We start from the raw sequence: 11153 nt of genomic DNA, 5'->3' as shown, positions 1-11153 counted from the left end.
TTACAGCATGCGTTGCACTCTTTTCCTTCGATCAGATTTTATCCCAAGAAGGGTTTTACTGGCAAGGTTTTTAATGAGGAAACATCTATATACTACCTAAGGAGAACTTAACAAGTATTCAAGGCTTCTTTTCAATCAACCTCGAATACTGGGGAGCTCACCTCCCCGGAGAAGTCAAGATGAGCCAAAGAGGGTCTCGATAGGAAAATGATGTATCGGACCAAACGGTCAAATGAACTATGTACGCATAGAATAATCGAACCCTTGATGACGAAATCATATATACTTGTACGAAGTAATCAGAGGAGTATATTTTACCATCAAAATGTTTCACACTTCAAAGAAGTTTGCTATTTTTACAAAAAATGGCCCCAGGGCTGGAAATTTCCCGAACACTGGGGAACTGACATCAAAAAACTCGAAGCCGTAAAACCTTGGGGTCATAAACATTCGATGAGGAAACATCAAGTTTATAAAGAACAGCTCCAGAGCCAAAAAAACCTTTGATGTCTCGGGGACTGTGCCGACTGTTACCCCATCGAACTATCGAAAACTCGAGGCCATAAGACCCCAAGTGGGCAACCCCGAGCTCATTAGACTGCCATAAGGAAACACAAAATCTGTAAGACCTCAAGCAAGGCATGAGTTATACTGGTGACAAATAGCCAAAAAATATGTAAGACTTTAAGTAAGGCATGTTAAATTTTATAAGACCTTTCAAAGGGCATAATCTCGATCTTAAAGTCAATGCTATATTTTCTAACTTGTAAGACCCCTAAAAAGGCATACCCTCAATATATACGCCAAGGCTACTTCACTCGGGGACTAAAAGGCTACGACCAAACAAAATGACTACGGTCATAAAGCTTTGGCCAGACTAACTCGACTCGGGGACGCCCGACCGTCGCCATAAAATCACAGGCCTTCAATTTCTTTGAAAATACTTCGAAAAGAACTGGTTAATTAGGCTACCCTCGACATAAGCAAAAGATCATCGATCATGTCAACTCCAATCAATGAAAAGGCTTCGAAACAATTCAGCCATCGAGCAAAACCTCCTGAAGTGCTCATTTATCGTTACATAACGACTCACAATCGAGGTTCTTATCAAACCATCAAAGAGTCAGGAGAACATAAAAAATTCAAAAAGTCTTTAACGAGGGAAAAATAAAGCCTATATTAGAGGTCGTACCGACCCAAAACATAAGAGCCCAAGCGCTAGCCTATATTAGAGGTCGTACCGACCCAACGTGTAAGAGCCCCCAGCCTATATTAGAGGTCGTACCAACCCAACGCATAAGAGCCTAAGAGACATCTTAAAGTTTAAAAACTTAAGGGTCAATTAGCTCGAGTCGAAACCCGACTCGAAGTCTGAGCCCGAAATAGTTAACTAAAAAGCACCTAAGGACAAATGTGTAAGAGCCTATGGGCCAACACAACAAGTCTCAAGGCCAATTTGTAAACCTAGGATTTTACCTTGAAATCCAACTCATCTAGCTAATCATTGACAAACATAAAAATTCAAAACAAAAGAAAGACATACACAGGCAAAGGGAAATTCATGAAAAGTGAAAACCGAAAAGCTTCTTTTTATATATATATGTGAAATAATACAAGGCTTCATTTACAAAGTTCTCTAAGAGCATTTTACGCAGAATTAGAAAGCAAAAGCCTAGTCTACTTTCCCCTCGGGGACTGCGGCTCCATCGACCTCTTCCTCATTATCTTCGACATTAGATACGAGGAACTTGGCGTCGTATTCATCCGCCTTGGCCTGCGCTATCTCTTCTGAGAGATCGAGCCCTTAGTATGAATCTCCTCCTGGATTTGCACTGGGCATATTCATTACTTCTACTCTCTCGATCGGAAGCCCCTCTCAACTCAGCTAGAGCGTAGGCAACGTCTTTCACATAGACGACCACTTTGTTATCAACCTTAGCTCGAATCTCTTCAGCTTCAGCCCAAGCGTCCACGACCTCGGCCTTCATATCCAAAAGGTCATACTTGAGCCTTACAATCTTGCTTGTCTGGACCAAGCTGTTTTCACGAGCATTCCAGAGTTGCACCTCGAGGGTAGAAGCCTTGGCCAAAGCATTCTTCTTGGCCGCAACTTGGGCATCTATCTGAGCCCTTAGCTCCTTACACTCATACTTGGCCTTACCAACTTCACCCCAAAGGCATTCCAAGTTCTCCGTCTTTCTTTACAACTAAATTATCAAAATATTAATCTCCAAGGATAGAAGAAGAAACATGTATCCCCTCGAAATAGAGGTTACCTATCCCTCGACGTAGCCTTTATAGTTCCGGCTTTGAATCATCTCGTACCGAAGGTGTATCAACTCTTTTTCCCTTTTATCACAATTAAGCCTAAGGGATTTCTCCCTGTCCAAGGCTTTCTGCAACCTGGCTTCAGGGCGGAGTAGCTCGAACTTGAGCTTGTCAAAGGCCTATGGAAAAGACGCTCAGTAAGAAAATAAAAATGCGAAGTTGAAAAACTAACAAAGTCAACCAAAGCTCACCACATAATAGAGCCGCTGAGCCTCCTTAAAAGTCAAGCGTACATCTACTAGCCTGGTCCCATCGATCCCAGTAGAACCACTCTTGATGGGGATATGACCGCTCAAGGCCTCGCTTGGTTTAGGTAGCCCCTGGCCTCGAAATTCCCTCGAAGTACCTTCGATGGGAGAGGAAGACGACGACAGGAAGTCTTTATCCCTTGAAGTACCTTCGACCAGGGAAGAAAACGGTGGCAAAAAAGGAGCCACTCCCCCGAGGCTAGAAATCTAGGGAATTGTAGGCTCAGCAGCTCCGAGAGGTCTCTCGGCTCAAGCCATCGATGTGTGGCCCCTCCCTTCTATTGCACCAATGTTCGAACGATGACCGATAGGTACATAATCTACCTCGACAGTTGCATCTCCTTTACGCCTCCGAGCAGACCCTGCTTCACTAAAAATCTCCTCGCCCATCGAGGATTCCTTATGCTTGTTATCACTCTTCGGCCCCGAAGCCGATGATCCTCCCTCCTCTCCGAGAGGGAATGGTCTCATCTCGGAAATATCTCCAACTCCTGCATTAAAGAAGTTAGGAAACACAAAGTATTCTTTAAAGAAAAGAATCATAAGGTATTCACCGTGATGTTTTGCGTCCCATATACCCTTCGACAGGTCTCGCCACTTACGCTCATCGTAGGTCTAGGAAGCTACCAGTTTCAGAGTCCAGTCTGCCAAATCAGGGACCTAGTATGGCAACCACAGGATTGCTGCAGAAAGGGAAATAAAACACCTTTACGGAGTCTGCCTCTGCTATGAACAAAAATGACAAAAGCACAAGTGTACCACTTACGTGTGAAATTCCATTTCTCAAGGAATGGTAGGAACTCTACGAGGATAATGTCAACAGTCCATACTCGGACAAACTGACTCATCCACCCTTGATCCTAGTCTTCTTCATTACTGGCAACAAAGGGCCGGGTAGATTGACGTCGTAGATTAATCATGCCTTGGTAATGCAAGGTCTGGTACAATCTAATAAGATGGCTAAGGGTGAACTCGAGCCCAGCTTTGTCTGCAAAGAACCTTATCAACAACACTATCCTCCAAAATGATAGGTGAACCTGTTCCAGGGTAACCCGATATCTTCTGCAAAACTCGAGCACAACTCTATAGAGAGGGCCCAATGTAAAGGGGTATGTGTATACGTTCAAAAAACCCTCTACATGAGCCACGATGCTCTCTTCTAGGGAAGGTACCTGCAGTACCACCTTTTCTCCCCATTCGCAGTCTCTCCTAACTGTCTCAATGTGTTCCTCTCCTATTGATGAGATGAAACTCGATGCATGCTCCCATTGGCCCTGAACATTGGGAGGTCTCTCCACCGTAAATTCCCTCCTCGAGACAAAGCAGCTCAACGTTAGTTCACCGGATGCCGGTGTTGTACCACCGACCGAGCGGGAAGCAGAGGCGGAACTCTCCTCTTCTTGGTGAATGGATTTGGGCGTAGCAGCCATAACTATGGTGAAACAAGAGAAGGGAGATGAAAAGATAGGTGAAAGCTTTGAATTAAAATGGTGAAAAAGCTGACGCAAGGAAGAAGAGCTCTATAAAAAGGATAGTTGCTCAAAGTATTGGAATCCTCAAATAAGAAGAAAGCAAGTACATATATAGAGAAAGCGGCGACTATTGGCCTATTCTGTAGGCTAATAAATTCTGACCACGCCATTACCATTTTTGTGGAAATGTACCGGTGGGACTACCTCGGTCACTTTGCGGTTATATCATGTGAATGACAGTATCATACAACGTTTGATAAGCTATCGAGATCCCTACATCAATCTAGCCTTGAGATGGTGCCCGATCTAGAGGATCTTTGTTATTACAAGCATGGGATCTAAAAGAGCTATCAGCCTAGACTCGAGATAGTACCCGATCTCGAGGATCTCAGTTACTCCAATTATGGGCTCCGAAGAGTCGACATTAAAATTCAAAGGTTAACTTCGCATAAAGCACTAAAATATAAAATTCGAAGACTCAAAGCAAAAGAATCTTTTTGCATTCCCAAAAATACATTTACAAAGAGTGTCTTTACAAAGCCACCCCCACCCCGCCGACAAATCCATATACAAAAAGAAAAGGAGAAAATAATGCGAGTCTATTCTTCACCCTCACTACTGCCTGAGTCACTTCTGGAACCGTCATCCGAAGTAGTTGAAGGTGCAGATACTTCCTCCAAAGCTCTGGCTTTCTCAATCTCAGTAGAGAGGTCACCACCTTCAGCACTTGCTTCCCCGAAGGCCTACCTCCTAGCTTTCAAACGAGCACGGGCAATGGCCCGAGCCAACTTCTGCTCGGCCTTCTAGGATATCTCTTTGGCTCAATTGTTCTTAGTAGCGGCATGTCTCTTGTATGAGGATGCATTTTCATCAGCCTCAAACTTGGACACAAGTAAGCAGCGGCCTCCTTCTAAGCACTTCGGAGAAGATCCTGGGTCGAGGACAACTCTACCCGCAAAAGGTCTTTCTCCGAGGTTACGACCTCATTTTGCCTCTTCAGCTCGAGGATCTTCGTATCCTTTGCTATAACCTCTTCCTGGAGTCGCCCCACCAGGGCATTGTTTTGCCCAATCTGCAAAGGCAAATCAAGATAGTGAGCATTAAGTTATGAGGATAAAAAGATGAACTCATGAATGTCATGTTACCTGATCAGCAAACCTAGTCTGTTCCTGGTACACTTCCTCCAGATTATCTCGAAGCTCACTCAACTCCTTTTCCTTTTGGACAGAGGAAACTTTCGACTCATTTAGCTCCGAGGTGAGCTTCTCGAGCTCCTACTTACGGCATAAAATCTCATTTTAAAGCCTAGAAAAGGTGTGGTCGTACAATTTCTTGACCTACAATAAAGCAGAGAAGTTAGAAAGGCAAGGATAAAACTTTGAAGCGCAAATAGTATGTCAAGAATATCACCTGATTTTGAAGCATCTTTGCTTCCTCAAGAGCGACGGGGGTGTCGAGACTTGAGTCCTCGTCGACACCAACGAAGTAATCCTTGAGCGTATCATCCTCTCCCTAAGAGGTCCCTATATCGGCAGCACCCCCGTCCTGGGCATTCTTTATTTCTCCCAGAGAAAATGAAGGGCCCGATTTAAAGCCACCCATGGAATCAATTTCTATAAAGGTTTCATCTCGACCCCAAAAGTTTTCGGATTCAGGCCCTCCGAAATCACCAGTCGAGGATTTGTCGGCACTGACTGTACCATGTCTTACTTGAAGCTCGGGGACTGCGGCCAAACCCCCCTCGAGGGTCTCCTCAGCACTGGTTTGTTCCTTATCGGCCATTCCCAACTCAGTGGCCTTCTGCCCAACAACTTAGGGAGCATCTGCACTCTGTCTTGCCCTTTGTACCAAACGGCGATCACCATCATCATCATCTTCGTCTTCAGTATGGGGATTTGTCACAGTAGCTGAAGTCAAGACTGTGGTTTCAGTCGGAGGCCTATGAACCTTGGATTTCTCTTATTTTGGAGACTCGGTCGACGCCTCCTTCCTCTTCATACCCTCGCCGGGTTTCGAGGTTCTTTCTTCACCATGGGGAGACGGTCTCATCGACACACCTTCCCCGAGGCCTACATAATCATGATGTATCAAACTTACCACCACAAAGAATACTCATAAATAACTTGGTAAAGACGGCAATAAAAAGCATACCATGGTTCATGGCCTGCCACTGCATTTTGGCCAAATCACGCCAAACAAGCTCGATGTAAGGAAAAGTAGATTCTAATTGTTTAATCCATCCCGAAAGGTTGTAAACTGCGCTAGGGTACCAAACGGTGGTTGCATAATCAAAAGAAGATGGCTCCCCAGTTTCAGACTCCAGCAGCTCAGCCAATTAGAGCAGTTCAACCGAGTGTGGTAGCTCAGACCGGTGATAGAGCAGCTATGTCTGTCGATGCTTTGTGAAGATTGGACAGGTTCACCAAGCTCTTCACTACTACTTTCAGCGATTCATCTTTTGAGGATCCCCAGGATTATCTAGATAGTTTTTATGAGGTTCTCATGAACATGGTGATAGTGGAGACAAATGTGATCGATTTTGATACTTTTCGCTTGTCTGGATCCACCAAGAATTAGTAGAGAGATTATTGCTTGGCTAGACTAGCTGGATCGCTAGCTTTGACTTGGGAGCAGTTTACTCAGCTATTTCTGGAGAAGTTTCTCCCCCATCACTCAAAGAGAGGCCTATCGGAGGCAGTTTGAGCATCTCCAGTGGGGTTCTATGATCGTTACTCAATATGAGACCAGATTCATCGACTTGGCTCGTCATGCTCTTATCATACTTCCCACCGAGAGAGAGAGGGTGAGGAGGTTCATTGAGGGACTTATCCAGCCTATTCGACTTCAGATGGCCAAGGAAACAGGGAGTGAGATTTATTTCCAGGAGGCGGCCAATATGGCCAAGAGAGTTGAGATGGTTCTATCACAAGGAGGTGATCAGGGGTAAGACAAGAGCCCTTGTAATTCAGGCCGATTCGGTGGTGGCTCATCTGGAGGTAGAGATTCGTATGATAGAGGCCATCCTCCTATGCCTTTTCAGTCAATGCTTCAGGTTTCTCACGGTGCTTCAGGTTGTCGTGGTTCCTATATGCAGTATTCTGATCAACAGTCCTATAGTGCACCACCAGCTCCTATCAATGCACTACCGCTTCAGAGTTTTCGGGGTGGTCATTCAGGTCGTCAGGGTCAACAGTCTCAGCAGTCGAGGGTTTGTTACACTTGTTGTGATATGGGTCACATTGTTAGGTTTTGTCCTCGAGCATCGAGTAGCTCTCAGCATCAGGGTTCCCATGCCATAGTTCAGGTACCGAGTGTTCCACAGCCCGCCCAGCCAGTTAGAGGTGGGGGTAGAGGTGCTAGAGGTGGAAGTATATGTGTTAGAGGTAGAGCTCAGGCCACTAGACGTGGAGGCCAGCCAGCAGCAGGCCGTCCCAGAGATGTAGTTCAGGGTAATAAAGCCCAGCCCCGATGTTATGCTCTTCTAGCCAGGCCCGAGGCTGAGGCTTCCAATGCGGTTATCACAGGTGTTGTTCTGGTTTGTAGCAGAGATGCTTTAGTTTTATTTGATCTAGGATCTACATACTCCTATATGTCATCTTATTTTACACCGTATATGGTCATGCCTAGTAATTCTTTGAGTGCTCTTATTTATGTATCTACGCTGGTGGGTGATTCTGTTGTGGTATATTGAGTCCATCGTTCATGTGTAGTTGTGATTGGGGGTCTTGATACTCGTGTAGATTTTCTTCTTCTAGCATGGTTGATTTCGATGTCATATTAGGGATGGACTGGTTATCACCTTACCACGCTATATTGGACTGCCATGATAAGACTGTACCCTTAGCCTTGTCGGGTTTACCTCGTTTAGAGTGGAGAGGGACTCCTGGTCATTCTACCTATAGTGTTATCTCATATATGAAGGCTCGACGTATGGTCAAGAAGAGGTGTTTGGTCTATTTGGCCTATGTTCATGATTCTAGTGCTGAGGTTCCTTCTATTGATTTTATGACCATTGTTCGTGCGTTTCCTGAGGTATTCCCTTCAGACCTGTCGAGTATGCCGCCCAAGAAGGATATTGACTTTTGCATTGATTTAGCTTCGGGCACTCAGCCCATTTCTATCCCGCCGTATCATATGGCCCCGCCTGATTTGAAAGAGTTGAAGGAGCAGTTGCAAGACTTACTTGAAAAAGGTTTCATTAGACCTAGTGTTTCGCCTTGGGGTGCGTTGGTGTTGTTTGTTAAGAAGAAGGACGGATCAATGCAAATGTGTATAGAGTATCGGTAGTTGAACAAGGTTACAATCAAGAATAAGTATCCATTGCCAAGGATTGATGATTTGTTTGATCAGCTTCAGAGTGCTAAGATATTTTCGAACATTGACTTGAGATCTGTCTACCATCAGTGGAGGATTAGGGTATCTGATGTCCCTAAGACAGCTTTCCGCACTCGGTATGGGCATTATGAGTTCTTGGTGATGTCATTCGGGTTGACAAATGCTTCAGCAACTTTTATGGATTTGATGAACTGAGTGTTCAGGCCTTACTTGGATTCATTCGTGATAGTCTTCATTGATGATATTTTGATCTACTCCCACAGCCGAGAGGAGCACGAGCAGCATCTTAGAGTGGTTCTTCAGACTTTGAGGGATAGTCACTTGTATGCTAAGTTTTCGAATTGTGAGTTTGGTTGCATTCTTGGGTCATGTTGTATCCGCAGAGGGTATTCAGTCAAGAACTGGCCTAGACCAGCATCAGCTACAAAGATTCGAAGTTTCTTGGGATTGGCAGGCTATTATCGTCAATTTGTGGAGGGGTTCTCATCTATTGCAACCCCGATGACTAATTTGACCCAGAAGGGTGCCCAGTTTAGATGGTCTGATGAGTGTGAGGCGAGCTTTCAGAAGCTCAAGATAGCTCTGAGCACGACACAGGTGTTGGTTTTGCCCACAGGTTCAGGGCCTTATACAGTTTATTGTGTTGCATCTCGTATTGGACTTGGTGTAGTGTTGATGTAGGGTGGCAAGGTCATTGCCTAAGCTTCATGGCAGTAGAAGATTCATGAGAAGAACTATCTGGTTCATGATTTGGAGTTGGAAGCCATTATTAATATGTTGAAGATTTGGAGGTATTATCTGTATGGCGTGGCATGTGAGGTGTTCACGGATCACAAGAGTCTGCAGTATTTGTTCAGGCAGAAGGAGCTAAATTTGAGGCAAAGAAGGTGGTTGGAGCTATTAAAGGACTATGATATCACCGTCTTATATCATTCAGGAAAGGCCAATGTGGTGGCCGATGCATTGAGTAGGAAGTTAGCCAGTATGGGCAGTCTTTCTTATATTCCAGTCAGTGAGAGACCGCTTGCTTTGGATGTTCAGGCTTTGGCCAATCAGTTCGTGAGGTTGGATGTTTCTGAGCCTAGCCATTTGTTAGCTTGCACAGTCTAGAACATCGCTTCTAGTCTAGAACATGTTTAAGTGTATTTTTATTTCCGACAAGGTTGTAATTAGTAAGAATGAAATATATGTAGGAAAATATTATCTTACTAAGGGCCTTTTAAAACTCAATGTAATTGGGTGTGGTTATGGTAAGAAATGAGACACTTAGTCTCTTTTAAGAAGGCTTAAGTTGGAAAAGTCAACCGGATGTTGACTTATGAGTTAGAGGGCTCAGATGTGAGTTCTAATTGTTCGGTTAGCTTCGGCAGGTGATTTGTGACTTAGGAGTGTGATCGGAAGTGATTTTGGAGGTCCAGTGTAGAATTAGGTTTGAATTGGCGAAGTTAGTATTTTGGCAATTTTCGGTTGATAGGTGAGATTTTGATCCGGAGGTCGGAATAGAATTCTGAGATTTGCTGTAGCTTCGTTATGTCATTTGGGATGTGTGTGCAAAATTTCAGATCATTCGGACGTGGTTTGGTTGGGTTTTTGATCGAAAACGTATTTCAGAAGTTTTTAGAAAACTTAGGCTTGAATTCGATGTGAATTGATGGAATTGGCATTGTTTGAGGTATTTTGATGATTGGAACAAGTTTGAATGAGGTATTGGGTTGCGTTGGTGCCTTTGGTTTAGGTCCCGGAGGCCTCGGGGTGATTTCGGATGGCTAACGGGAAGTTTTGGAACTTGGGAGATAGAAGATTTTCTATTGCTGCTGGTGTTTTTGCACCTGCAGTTTGGGGACCGCAGGTGCGGTATCGCAGATGCGGGGTTTGGGTAGCAGAAGCAGAAAATTTGAGTAAGTCCGGGGACCGCAGTTACGGAAAGGGGACCGCACTTGCGGTGCCGCAGAAGCGGAGTTGGTCCAGTAAGTGAAATTCCGCAGATGCGGAGAAAGGACCGCAGAAGCGGTACCACAGAAGCGGCTATTAGACTGCAGATGCGGATATGTCTGGGCAGTGAGTTTATTAAACATTTTATTTGGTATTTTGAGCCATTATTCCTCCATAGCTGAGTATTTTGAGAGCTCTTTGAGGGAAATTGAAGGGGGATTCGAGGAGAATTGATTGGAGGTAAGATTTATGAGCATAAAACGTGATTCTATTGTGAAATCAACCTAGAAATTCATGGGAATTTAGCTAAAAATGGAAGAAACTAGGGCTTGGGATTTTGAGATTTTAAATTGGGATTTGAAGTGCCATTTGAGGTCGGATTTGAGAACTTTTGGTATGTATGAACTCGTGGGGTGATAAGGAATCTAATGATGTGAAAATTTCTGATTTTCGAGAAGTGGGTCGGGACTCGGGTTTTGCTAATTTTGGGATTTTTGATATTTTTCGATTGTTTTCGCTTGGGCTTTGTTCCCTTAGCATATTGTGACGTATTCATTATTGTTTTGGTTAGATTCGACGCACGAGGAGACCGATTTGAGAGGCAAAGGCATAGTCCGGTTCGAGGTGAGTAATGAATGTAAATGATGTACTGAGGGTTTGAAACCCGGGATTTGCACATCGTAGTGCTATATTGAGGTGAGACACGCGCTTGATGATGAGCGTGGGATCGTTTACTATTGGGGATTGTGACTTGGTCCATCCCGAGTGATGCTTTTACCACGTATTTGATTAAAGCTTATTTGCTCTCATCATTATTTGGACTGATTGTCATATTTGG

Source organism: Nicotiana tabacum, chromosome 5 (assembly GCF_000715075.1).
Source record: "Nicotiana tabacum cultivar K326 chromosome 5, ASM71507v2, whole genome shotgun sequence".
Lineage (NCBI taxonomy): Eukaryota > Viridiplantae > Streptophyta > Magnoliopsida > Solanales > Solanaceae > Nicotiana > Nicotiana tabacum.
This window is presented reverse-complemented; position numbering follows the sequence as displayed.